This window comes from Lissotriton helveticus, chromosome 2_1 (genome assembly GCF_964261635.1).
Source record: "Lissotriton helveticus chromosome 2_1, aLisHel1.1, whole genome shotgun sequence".
NCBI classification, from domain to species: Eukaryota; Metazoa; Chordata; class Amphibia; order Caudata; family Salamandridae; genus Lissotriton; species Lissotriton helveticus.
Genome location: NC_136059.1, coordinates 124,313,499 through 124,325,066, shown reverse-complemented (window position 1 = coordinate 124,325,066; position 11,568 = coordinate 124,313,499).

The following is an 11,568-nucleotide window of genomic DNA, read 5'->3' as shown; positions in this document are numbered from 1 at the left end:
AAGGCTGCACTTGTGTTATGACTATGAAGGCGTGGAGATCAGACCTCATAACAATTCCATATCGTGTTGCTCCTGAAACTTCAGCACTCTCCGTGCAGACATGTTTTATTAAACAAGACTGATATCAGAGCAATAACATATTATTCTCACATACACCACGGCAAACCACTAGGTTGAAAGCTAAGTCAACAATTAAGGGTCGTGTGCAGAAGTTGCAAGAAAGGAAAAATGGCGTTTAAATCTCAAATGTACCTATGCTAACTTAACACGATATAAGGATATATAGGAGCTATACAACACCCCCCCATGATCCGAGAACGGACTAAATAAGGTAACAGAAGTGCCATCACATGAGAGCAGAATCCATTTATAAACGAGCATGAATAAAGATTCAATTATAAAAATTAATGCTAAAAAAATAGCCCACAAATATAACGTGGCTCAAGCCAATAGGCAAGGAAAAATAAAATGTCTTGACCAAAAGTCAATAAAGTCAAGGAAATGCTATCAATCAGCATGTCAATTTGAGGCAGTGTCTAAGATAAGACCGTATATGAAAAGTAAGCTGCAACAGCCTCCAGGAGGAAGTCACTGTCCTCATCAGAAAACAGTTCAGCCATCCAATTTAAAAGATGAAAGGAACATACGTGATCTTCCAGCACCGGATCCTCTATAACCATCAGAGGACAGCTCGGTGGGTTCTCAAGAAAACTTAGTTCCAAGAAATTCTGCGCTGCCGACAACACATCCCAGGGACCCATTAGTCCATGTGCCACCGCCAAGGCCATAACCCTTTCGTCAGAACAAACCAACTCGTGAGCAATGATAGGACTCATCAGTTGATCAAAATCGACGTCAGAAGATGCTGGTCCGCAGAGACACAAATCAATGGCCCAAAGGAAATCACAGGACAGACAGCGAAATACAGGCTGGACACAGGTGAAATAGGAGAACCGAAAAGATAATCCAAACGCCGTGCTTAGAGTCGCCAACGGCAGTGTGCCATAGTAATCAAGCATGCGGTTGCGAAACCGCGTCAGTAGTAGCCGTGCGTGGTCTTGCACAGGAAGGGCATCCATATTTAAAAAGGCAGAAAACCACCAATGCGCCGGCCGCTAAAGCAAGTAAAAACGGGAACCCTCCAAATAAGGATGAAAAAATAGAATGGAAGAAAGCAGGGATGACTCCAAAAATCTTCTCAAAGGAAGTCACGAGACCACCGCTAACAACTTTAAAAAAATGTGCTAGGCCCGTTGTGGAGGATGCGTTAAAGATAGAACGGACCATAGCTCCGAAATGCAAGGGCAAATCAGTGTTTAAAAGAGCCTGAACCTCCGTGCGGGTGTTAGCAACGTGAAGCACGAAAGTTTCACGGGCCGAGCTCAAGGCCACCTCTTTCTGGGACAATAGAGCTCTTATTCTAGCCATGCCGCTGAATTCTGCTCCCAAGGTCGGTATCTGTGGCCAAATGGAAGACTCCCTATGTTCACGTGTGGGAGGATAAAGAACATTTCTGCAGCAAATAACTCGCTCACTAACTGTTACTATGAAAGCTATACCTTTAATTAAACCACAACAGTTTTCATTATTGAGCATTAAATAACTACCATTCTCTAACAATTTAAACGTGGGGATGATAGCAGGAACTGGCGTGCCCTGTAAAACGCAAGCCATATTCGGTCTGTCCTTGTTACATGAACCGTGTAACTGTATGTGTCTACACATTAAAGAATGATCTGGCGTCTCAGTACACTCATCCCCTGTTAGATAAACCTCTTGTTCATCCTTGAAACATCTGTATGTATATGGGAGTGACCAGACCTCATGAAGAAAACCGCTACCTAAGGGTTCAAAACGACCTATTGGCACATATTTCATACAATTTGAAAACTTATATAAAGCAAAAGGCAGCGTTATTAAACCGTGGATAAGCCACGTAGCAGCAGTGGTCTCTGCCACAGAAAAAGGCAAAGATTCCAATCTTTCAATATGGAGCATAGAAAAGGAAGCATCACGCATTGAAAGCAAGCGTTGTTTGTCTGTCAAATTAAACGGAGCAAATAAAGAGGAAACGTTCATGTATCCCCAGGGAACTTTACCCATTTTTAGAGTCTGTAGTGTCCATGCAAACTGCATGATTGAACGTAATTGATTTTGACCATGGTATAATACAGACACTTCATCATGCACAATATCAACAACAGACGACACAATATTATCCAATGTGTAAATTCTAGAGGAAAGCACGTTAATGCTATTGTCAACAACTGCAAGAACTTTCTCAAGATTTGCCTGATCAATAGCCCTAAGGCGTGAAGCAGCCTCAATTTGTGAGAGTTTCCAAATTTCATTGTAAACACCATATAACCAGCGTTTCGACCTGCCACTAGCTGGGCCCTTAATGAAATCATTCAAATCCACGTCTGCATTCAGTTTGGAAAGGTGATACTTAACCGCAGGTAAAGTTGAATGTTTCAGCCATGATTGACACAACTTGCCCACAGAGTAAGAGGTGACAGTATGACTCAAATCAAAACGGGGATCAGATCTAACAGCCCTAAAACCGTCAGTCATATTTAAAAATCTCTTTTGGCAAGAATCAGCACCACGGTGCCAAAGCAGCCAACCCTTGGGGTTCATACTGGAAATGTTAAAGGAGGAATTCAGAAGCAGAGCCTGTATTTCTCTAATGGACAATTTAGTAAAATTACTCCAATTCTCATATTCCTCCAACTCCGGGAAAGACGGGGTGTTTAACCTTTTAGATGTAGCCAATCCAAAGCACGTGGTCTGGGAAATGGTTTCATTTAAAAACCACATATGATTTGGGATGAGACATGCACGGTGCAAAGCCTCAGTGCCTTGTACCTGCCAGGCCCTTGAGCCCCAAACTGATTTAAGGTCTACGGTATCCTTCCATAACTCATACCCTCCAGTAACTAATTGATCCAGGAAGGCCTTTGAATATAATAATTTTGTATTTGTAAGTCGAACCTTGGACAGTGGCCGTTTGTGAAATTTAAAATAAAAGGACTCGGGATTGGACTGATTAAAGTCAGTGAAATAAGTATACTTTTTAAGAAACGTTTCTGAACTCCCTCGTGTTGGTGCTGGGCAATGTTCCCACTGAGTAAAATTAACCGCATCCCTTCGGGAAGATGTCTTGTGTAAGAAGTGATTGCCATAATGTTGGTAACAGAACAATTCACCATAATTAGCAGATTCTAAATATAAATCCTCAGCATCAAAAGCAGCATAATATTTCAAATCAGAAAACAAACTTTCCACAGCATTAACATCCCAATCATCAGAACGAATGTTTTGTTTCACCACATCCCCCATATTAACTCTTAGTACATTAGGAACATTAACGACTTCCGTTGGGCCATGAATCTGAAAACGAACTGCATCCCACGCGATTCCATCCAGAACAGGCCACGCTGTGATGTTAACCAAAGTCAAGTCTCTTTTTAATCTGTGTGTAGAATGTGAAGAGGAAAGTGGGGCCAAAGTTCCATTCAAATGAGTAATGCAAGTTCTCTCCTCGACATAGTGTCCATTCATAATCCGAAAAAAATAAAACACAAAACCAATTGACATAAAAAGGTAAACTGAAAAAAGGGCCAGCCAAATGTATATCCAAGGAGGTATCAAAAAATGTTTTTTAAACAGGCTAGCATATAATGCAATTTTAGAGGGTTTTTTCGAGGCAAGGGAAGCAGAGTCAAATGAAAATCTGGATTCCGTGGCTAAACGAGCTTGCAGGTCAGGCATGGACAAATCAGTGGGGTATGTATAGTCTGTCTCATCAAGATTAGTTCCCGGTAAATTGTTCAATAATGGACTGGAAACAGCAGGTAATTCGATGGCCACCTCAGGTTCATTATTAGAAGCAGTGGGCATAATTGAATTTCTCACAATGGAAGGACAGGAAACAGCCGGTGTCATGCTAAGAAGAATCGGCCACTCTGTGTATCTTGACCTTGTCAATAGAAATAAACCTGTTTTCCTTACGACCTGGAAGTGGTGGTAAAATGACTGTTCTTGTGTCCTTCACTCCAAGCACTGGGACCGGAGCTCGATAGGAGGGACCAAACTCTTTCTTGTTGTCGATCTTCTCCCGAACCAGTTCTCCAACTTGGGGTAGCCAGCCAACTACCGGGATCTGCAACGCATCATCCGATGTGGAGGGCAAATGTTCCTTTGCAAGAGTGTCTCTCGTCTTTTGTAGATTCTGTAAAACAGTGCAATGTTCATCTGCGTCAAAGGAAGTGGCGCGAACCACCGAGTCTAGACCGTCAAGGTCAGGGACGAACATCTTGATGCCAAAGAGCATTTCGTATGGGGTCCGCCCACCCAGAGACCTTCTAGGGAGATTATTAAGAGCACGCTGCACGCCATAGAGGTGGGCCAGCCAGTTTCCGCCAGTGCCTATAACTCGGGCTGTCAAAGATTGCTTTAAATCACGGTTCATTCGTTCAACTACACTATTACCCTCGGGTCTGTAGGGTGACGAAAACTTGACTTGGACCCCCATCGAAGTCATGGCATCCTTATACGCCTTAGAGGCGAAAGCCGGACCCTGATCCGAATGGAAGGTACCACAGGCAAAAATTCCTATAAAGATACGCAAATCTCTGATGACAGTCCGGGAATCAGCGCTGCGATGTGGCCATAACCACACAAAGCGTGTGCATGAGTCAACTGCTACTAAGATGTATTTATACGCAGTATCAGATGAAAATGGACCGCAGTGATCTAAATAAACACAGCCTAGTGGTTTATTAGAAATGTACAACTGAGTCTGAGGCGGACGCGTAGCAGTTGAAGGTTTAATCTGCTGGCATATGTCACAAAGAAGGACATAATCACGCGTCTGTTTGTACAGTCCCCGCCACCAGAAACGTTGTTGTAGTTGCGTTACAGTGGCTGAGACGCCCGCATGCGCAGACGCCACACCTTCATGAGCCGCTGTAATCAAGTCTGTTCTGCGATCCGAGTTGGGAATCAGCCGTTCCCCAACATCGGGAATTGTCACAAAAGGAACCTTTTCGGGACTTAAGTGGTAATTATACTTCGAAGGGAATCCCGAAGGATGTTTACTTCCCTTCTCAGAGGCAGCAACCGCTGCCAAGATGTCGCTATCAATCTTGGTTTTAGACCTAGTAACTGCTGCAACTAAGTATGTAGATACTGCTGATTTCGCTGCTTCATCAGCAAGCGAGTTGCCAAGAGCGTGTACTCCTACGCGCTGATGACCGAGAGTATGAATCACATAAACGAGTGGCAACATAGCCTTAAGCTCTGCCACTCGAACCCAGATCATTTTATGTTTTATTGTGCTACCCTTGGAATCACGAAAGTCATTTTGAATCCAAAAGAACAAGTTTTCATTGTAAGACTGGACACAGTAGTAAGAATCACTTACAATTAGAGTAGTAACACTTGGATCTGCGTACTCCAAAGCTAGTAATAGAGCACGAAGCTCTGCTAATTGTGCAGTGCAATCGCCCAGGGGCAACGTGTGTACCTCCCTGGAAACGAACTCGTCATTCAACATAGCACCGACCACAATGGCGCATGCGGAAACGTAGGCATGTTTAGAGCCATGCGCAACCTGCGCCGACCCATCAGTGTAAATGATGCAATGGAAGTCCTCCAAAGGTCGCATCGCCAGAGGAGCAGGATGAACGAATTCATACTGCAAGTACTCCTGTGACCGTAAGGAGGCGTCAAAAATAAACATGACATCTGCGGATGACAATGACGCAGCCCACTGAATCCACCGAGGGTGCAACGCCTTTGAATTTGGTACACTGGCTTTCGTGACTGCCTCCAAATGAGGACAGGGTGTTACCACTAGCATGCGTTTCCCCTGTGACAGAGCTCGTTCCTTTAGAATAGCCATCTGTACAGCAGTTAAAACCTTTTCTATGGTGGGAAACCTCATCTCAGCCGAGGTGTACAAGTGTGACTTGTAAGCAATAGGTACTGTGTCACCTTCATTAAAAGTGAGGTAGGTGAAACCCACCGTCCCAGGAATTATTCTTATTACCAGGTTGGTGTGGTTATCACGAGTCAGTAAATATTTAGAAGCGAGCAGATCAGCCTGCAAGGATTGCAAAATGGCTGAATGCTCAGGCAGCCAGCATGATTTTGAGAAAGTTGGTTGTATCAAAGCATACAGAGGCTTGATACGCTGGGCATATTCCGGAATGTAAGTTCTGCCGAAATTCAAAAAGCCCAGTAAGGATTGTAATTTTTTCAGAGTTGTTGGTGCGCGCAATTGTGCGCACTTCTCCAAGAAGTGAGGAGCCAAACCCCTACCTTCATTGTTGAGCTCATAGCCCAAAAACAACACTGTGTGTTCAGCAATGTGCGATTTTGCAAAGTTGAATTTGTAACCCATGTCTGCGAAGTTGCAAACAAGAGAATTTACACGACACAGATGCTCCCAAATATCGTCGTCTGTGAGATATATGTCATCCACATACGAAAAAGCATCAGGGTCGAGTGCCTCCAGAATAGAGACAATTCGAGCGGTAAATACACCAGGACTATTCTTGTAGCCCATTGGAAGACGCCGGAATTGCTTTTGGACTCCAGCGCTTGTAAAACTGGTCCATTGGGAGCTAAAGCTGTCCAATCTGTGGGCATAAAAACCATTGGATATGTCAAGCGTTGTCTTGAAACGCTTACGCACGAGACTATCCACTAGGGCAGAGCCGTGGGTATTCTGTACTGCACAGTTACGGCAATGCGAGTTTAAATGCCGGTAATCCAAAACCAAACGATATGATCCGTCAGGTTTATTCACAGTAAAAAGGGGATTATTCATCGGTGACACACACGTTTCAATAACTCCCTGATATTCCAATTGTTCAAGGATTTCCGCGACGGAAGATTTTGCTTCACGCCGAATGGGATATTGAGGTTGAGGCTGCGGCTGAGACCGCAACGGAATTTCGTGGCAAGGCGACAATTTATCCCAACCACATTGGTTACGGTACAGAGCCGGCGCGAGAGCCCGAGCCCACTCTTCTGCAAAATGCTGCGCATGCTCTTTCGAGACAGTGTTCGCGAAACTGGGTAGGATTACCTCCTCCCCTCGCGGCGCCGCGAGCACAAAAGGTGGGGGCCAGTCAGCCTCCGAAAGTAAAATATCATATGTAGAAGACAGATTCTCCCAAAATACACCTTTAACGGTACGCTGTATGTCACCTTCAATTAACAGGACAATTTCATATAGTCTTTCAGGGGGAGCAAGTCTAGTATCCGCTGTTTCTATCACAACGTAGACATCAGTCGCTGTCACCCTCAGTAGTGGACGCAGCGCCTCTCTGACTATGGTTATCTCCGCCGCGCTGTCCAGCAAGGTCAGAGCCCACGTCAGATTCCGAAGCCGCGTTCTCACTATCTGTGGCATATCGATGCGCTGTTAAGGCTGCGACTTTCTTTTTCGCAAACTGCGGACGCCTAGGCGTAGAATCCTCCTGCTTCACTGCGCCGTCCGTCTGGCGGGACTGGCCACGTCCTTGTTGGCCACCACGTCCACGTCCACCCCCTCCTCCTCCACCGGTCTTCGGGGCCGATGTGTCCTGAAAGGAACGAGGAGAGCGTTGATCAGAACCCTGAAAACGATCAGGCGATTTAATCATCGCGCGGTCGCGCAAATCATAAACTTTTTCGGGTGGCGCAGGAGCTTGTATTGCAGGAAAAGTACCCTGAGTCTGCGTTGTCTGCTTCCCCTGTGTCTGTTTTTTAGGCCAATTTTGTTTCTTGGACTTGGGCTGGGCATCTGTCACTGCAGATTGTCCCTGTGGTTGTTTTTTCTCCTTCACCGGAAAATATTTCAGACCTCTACTTGTGCGGCCAATCGTTTTATAAGCGGCCACCACAATTTTTGCTAACTGGCGGGGTTTGTCGGCATCGGGCAGAGCAGCCAAAGCATTCGACACCTGAAAGTTAACTGCATCTCCTTTAACATTGGAGAGAATGAGATCACTTACAATCTCAAAAGAACCACACAGGCGCATACCCAATTCAACCGCTGCCTCCGGACCGTGATCATTCTGAACACGTCTAACGATTTCAGGCAGGGCAGTCATAGACGGGGTGCCGAAGCACCTTGTATAAACTGCCGCAAATGTTTTTCCCCAGCTGTCACAGTCAGCAAGTTCAGGAGTAATATCCTTCGGTAGAGTAATCGTTAACATTCTATGTTTATCAGCAGGAGTAGAATTCGGAAAAACCGCCTCCAGTTGATCAAACTTCTCTGCTAGCCAGAATGGGAAGTCATCGTTGTCAACCGGACGCGCACCAAAAACCGAATTTACCATCACTGGATTGAGACGCATTCCGCCTCGTTCCAGGGGAGCGGCCGCACCCCCCTGGGGACCACCAGGAAGATGTCGACCGATGTATTGCACTAAAGCACGAATCACGGAAATGGAAACTACATGCAGCCTGCGAATTTCAGCCAGGGTGCAAGCCCCGTGATTCGGGTGCGGGGTAAAGCCACCCAACGCAGGCCAATTAGTACCTGGAATTGAGAGTGGACCTAACCTCGCAGGGGACATAGAGTGGGGGAGGGCGCCATCAAACCAAACTCGATGCTGCCAATGATCAATAGGTATTTCCAATGCCCTGTACGGCGTATATTCAGCTGGGACATCTGAGGCGGTGTAGGAGTGGAACAAACCAGAATTAGCGTCCACAGCCGGAAACGTAACCCAAGAGTAAAACAACTCGTAAGGAAACGCCGGATCTGCACATACCACGAAAATCACAGCCATCCCATCTACTGGGACTTGGTACGTCTGAAGATGGTTGCGTACCGCTACGCGACTATGCTGCGCAATAGCCACCGCTGCCGCCATTACAGAATTGGAAATAAGAAAACACAAAGAATACTTTGTAGCACAACTGGGTAGTAATTCAAAGAAACCGTTTAAGAAAGAATCAAGCTTGAATAAAGACCTATTTCAAAAAATAGGTAGGTTTCACCAACACCCCGTTTTCCGGAAACGGATGTGAAGGGGTTAAGGCATGAATGATAAACTACTCGAGTGTCATGATATAAGACCACCGAAACCGTTGGGCGCCATGTTGCAGGGTTTCTGTACTCACACAGAACTGTGCACAGAGGAGTGGAACCTCGGCAAATTAGGGTGTCCCAAAACTTACCTTAGCAACCAACTCACCCCTTACCGAGCTAGCTACAGTGTCTCATCGGACATATCAAACACCCAATGTTTAGACAAACCAGAACATGAACTTACAGTACCTCAGGGTACGTGGGACTCATGAACACTCTTTCGTTATATTATCATTACAAACCAGAACATGGAGTAAAGAAGACACATGTGCATTTGAAATGTTTATTTACTAATGCCGTCTTCTCAGGCGCAGTATCTTAGATAATACAAGTACACTTATTATCAGTAGCAAAATTATCAGCATAGTTACTAAGACATAAAAAGCGAATGGTGACAGCATGTTAACATGCTGTAATGAATAAGAGTTAACAACACTTATATCTCACCCTCCCTGACACATATATTATATTATTAGCTAAGAAGGTCTCTTTGGGTTGTTTTAGGGCGGGCCCATACCTTAGTGTCCTAGCATGAAGGAATCACATCAGCATACACCAGCTCTCTCTGCATGTGCACCGCATCAAGTGTGTTAACAATTCTCGTGCAAAGCAATATCAATCCCGCCTCAAGCCCAAGTTGGCAAAGGCTGCACTTGTGTTATGACTATGAAGGCGTGGAGATCAGACCTCATAACAATTCCATATCGTGTTGCTCCTGAAACTTCAGCACTCTCCGTGCAGACATGTTTTATTAAACAAGACTGATATCAGAGCAATAACATATTATTCTCACATACACCACGGCAAACCACTAGGTTGAAAGCTAAGTCAACAATTAAGGGTCGTGTGCAGAAGTTGCAAGAAAGGAAAAATGGCGTTTAAATCTCAAATGTACCTATGCTAACTTAACACGATATAAGGATATATAGGAGCTATACAACAAAACCGTGCCAAGGATTGTCTTACACATGATGCGCATGAGAACCTCACCCCTTGACCTGGGGAAGGGAAGAAGACTTGTAAATTGTTACAACATTGTATGCTAAAGTGAAATAATATTGGTGGGCGGAATAAAATCATGAGAAAATAAAATATGGGTGGGAACTTGATCAATTCAAGTCAATTGAAATTACCTCATCCTGGTATGGTGTGATGACCTCTCCTCATCTTTCTGACCAATCACTGAAGGGGAACTCATAGATTTGCAACATTTAGGGGTGGTACATTACCCTGAAAATGGTATAACTAAGGTAGGTTTAAATAGAGAAATTGTCCGACTTGTCCGAGTAGCTGACCTGTCACTGACCGAACGCATGCTATAGGAGACAGAGAGCGGAGGTGCTGGCGGAGCACTCTGTCAGAAGAATCAAGGTGTTGTGGGAAATTATCGATTACCCAGTCGGGGTACTGATTGGCTTGCTGAGAGAGAGGGGTGTGACGCTGGCGGTGCACTTAGAGGAGGTCACCTGTCCTGAACTGCACCTGTCTTGTCCCGTGGGCACCTGATTAGTCGGGAGCCTTGTCTTTTGCCCCAGCCCGTGACCAGGATTGGTCATTGCACCATTCTAGATAAATATAATCCATGTGGTATGTCCTTGTGCTACTTCCCTTTCTCACCATTCCCAAGTACCGATGTTTAAAGGTGTTGCTGTGAATTCTTACAAACTATATGTCCTATTGATGATATTCTTGCTTGTAAAATTCATGGTCACGGTATTGTGGCCTTTTTGACTCAGAAAATCTTGCATAAATAAAACTTTTAAAACTTTCCCCGAGTCTGTGGTTATTACAGAAATGGTAAAATTGTTTACAATACTGCCTGTTTATTCTAACTCCTTTCTCGATCCCTAGGACTTATAGCAAAGGTGACAAGGATTGGTAAGTCATGGTTTACAGTTCTAAGTCCTAAAAGGACTCAAAGTACTGATAGGCGATTAGTTAGTAATCTAAGGCAGGACTGCTAGTTCAAGGTGTGAATGTTTTATTGGCCCAGGTGAGTATGGTAAATTGAGCTAGGGATCCCGCACGCTCTATCAGCGCCGCATCTACAGCACCGGGCTCGGCGGCCGAAGGAAGGACACACAGCAAAGCACCACATCTACAGCACCCGCCTCGGCAGCAGAAAGGAGTACACTCAGCACTGAGCCACATCCAGAGCACCAGCATCAGCTGCAGAAGGAAGAACGCACAGCACAGCACCACATCTACAGCACCGGCCTGCGAAGTCAGTAAGGAGAACACACAGCACAGCGCCACATCTACAGCACTGGTCTTGACGGCAGAAAGGAGAACACACAGCACAGCACCACATCTACAGCACCTGCCTGTGGTGGCAGAAGGGAGAACGCACAGCACAGCTCTCCATCTACAGCATTGGCCTCAGAAGGCAAATGTTTAAACACACAACAAAGCACCACATCTACAGCACTGGCCTCGGCGGCAGAAGGGAGAACACACAGCATTGCACCACA